Below are 3011 nucleotides of genomic sequence, written 5' to 3' on the forward strand. Positions count from 1 at the left end.
AGATTATTAGAAATTAGAATGTTGAATCAGATTATGGTTTTCAAGTTTTCTAAATTTTGAAATTCTGAATGTTGAATCAGATTATAGATTATCATAAACTGAATGTTGAATTTAGATTATAGACTATGTTTAATTGAATCAAAATTTTGAACATTGAAAGTAAATTAGATTATTAGAAATCAAAATATGTTAATTGTTTATCAGAAACTAAAATCAAATTATCAGATTAGGTTTATTGTTTACTTGTTTATCAGAAATCAGTTAATCGGATTTACAAAGAGTTTATTTTTACCCCAATTACATATTAATATATTACATATAAATCTATTTATTAAAAGAATGAATTAAAACTTATATACTATTTCAAACAAATTATTAAATCAATTTAAAACAAAAATACACTATACAACTAACAGGAAATTAAACTAAAAAATAAAAATGAAACTCCAAAAACACTCGGAATTAATAATTCTAAGTATGAATTGTCTTGGATACAAATGAATCCAAATCAAAAAATTGTATCATTCTTCATCATAAAATATTCTTCATCATAAACAATAACAAATAAATAACTACATGAACTATCAAATCAATTCTACTCAAAATAATTTTTTACATTATAAATTTGATTATCATTAATTAATTTCGTCAAAACATCACCATCTATTCTAATAATAAAGATTTTTTTGTCACATGTCATACTTTCGTTCATTTAACTTTGTGGTTTTTTTTAAAAAAAATTCCACGTGACATTTTATGGTTTTTTTTACTAAGTTCTATATAATATTTATATGTAATAACTGTAATAAATATTAGAATAAAAAGATATCAATTTTATTATTGCTTTCCTTTTAATTCTAAAATTCATAAATTAGTTTGATGACATAATTTACTATAATTCACTAATTACCTATGACGTGATAAAATTCATTTTTTACTTTAATTTTATGTTATTTACAAACAATTCCTAAACAATTAATTTAATGATATAATTTACTATAAATTATATCGAGCATAACATGTTTACTTTTTTACATTTTAAGAGTTGTAAACCATCTTAATAATTTAATATTAACATGTTTTTTAGTGTGGTTTTACTTTTAGACTACCTACATTGCTTCAAATAGAAACAAACTATTAGCTTTAGATATAAATAAAATGGAAAAAGGTTAAATGTCGTTTAAAAATCTTAGTTTCCAAAATTTTGTATTTAAAAAAAGGATATTGAGTAAACTAACCATTATATATGAGTATTTTAAAGAAAATAATCATTTTTCGGCTTTTGAAGAATGTCCGATTACTCCCGAATGTCCCATTCTGGATTTGATCTTCAAAATTCTTTTTTGTTTTTTCGATAGAAATTTTATATCTGAAATGTTCATTTTAAAGTGTTTAATGCCATAATTTTTCAATCTAATGTTTGATTTCATGCCGCTAATATAGTATATAGTTTTCATTACTTTATTTGTTTAAATTTTTGACAGATTTAAGTAAGAAATGAAAATTTTGCTGCAACTTCTCGATCTGTTCATTAGATTTAAGATTTGTTCTTGAAATTCTGAAGTTTTTGAGACAACAATGTTCACTTTTGGGTAGTTATATGTTGCATTATCTAGAGTTAAAAGTAGAAATGAATTAAAAATATTAATTTTAGACAATGATTGGTAATTTAAAATATATTCTTAAATTTAAAATATTATTTTATTATTAGTAGATTTTTAAAATGATTATTACAATACACTTATTTGTTATTTTAAATATTATGTTAAATTCATAACGTAAATCATATTATTAACTTAACTTGTAAAAAATATATCCAAATACTATTTTTCAAAATAGTTAAAAATGTTTTAATGTTATAAATATAGAATGAAAAGTCAAATTAAATAAAAAATATCAAAAAACTATTTTTGTTATAATTCTATTTTTTTCAAAGAAGTGGATTTTAATTAATTAATAGAAAGAGTAACATTGTGTTAACTTACAAACAATGGTTTATACATCAATTAACCATCATGATCAAAATAAAAATAAAAAAAAAATCATTAGATAAGCAATTTCTAAATAAACAGTTACAACCTTAAATTGTAATATTAAATCGTTAACCATGTTTAGTTTTCTTTAAACACAAATCGTAAGTGGATGTCATTGAATTATATGAGTATATTATCTACATATAATTTTATGTTATATGAAAACAATTTCTCTTATTACTTAATTGAACTATACACTTATTTATCATTCTCATCATATTTATTTTGAACTTTTATTTTAAAAATGTTTAATCTTTAGATATTCATATATAACTTTTTGTTTTAATGAATTCCGCTCATCAAATGTATTCTCGGTAGCATCTTTAATTTGAGACTCTAATTCATCACTTAAGCATAAGGTACCTTTTCTTGTTTGAAATTTTGTATATATTTTAGTGGATCAATTATTACACACTTATCTTTTTTACATATTTATTGTTATGATTTTAAACCGTTTTATCTTAAAAGGGTAGATTTTGAAAATATATAATTTTACTATTTGGAGTATAATGTTGCATGTACTGGTTAGATTTTGAAAGTAAACTATCTTAATTATAAAAAATTTGATGCTATGATGCTATAATAGGTATCCAAAACCAAACATGTTTAGTTTTTCAAAGTGAGTTGATTTAATAGGAAAAATAACAAAATTACGATGTCTTCATAGGTTAGATTGTGTAAGTATGATGTTTTAACAGAATGTTTCATACCTTAGCCTCTAAATAGCATTCAACTACAACATACAAACTTATGAGGCAATATAAATATGGAAAAGATGATTAAACAACAATAACATACTGCCACTGATTATTATTACCTTATTAGACATTTTGCATGTACTTTAATATTAACAATCAACAAAATACGATTTGGTTGTTTACCTTGCATCATAAATTGTCATTTAGCTTTTTCTCTAGATTTCTAGTTGCTATCGATTGCTCCAATTATCCAATCAAATAACCACAAATTAGTAATTGA

The sequence above is a fragment of the Lactuca saligna genome, chromosome 5 (genome assembly GCF_052625555.1).
Source record: "Lactuca saligna cultivar CGN05327 chromosome 5, ASM5262555v1, whole genome shotgun sequence".
NCBI lineage: Eukaryota > Viridiplantae > Streptophyta > Magnoliopsida > Asterales > Asteraceae > Lactuca > Lactuca saligna.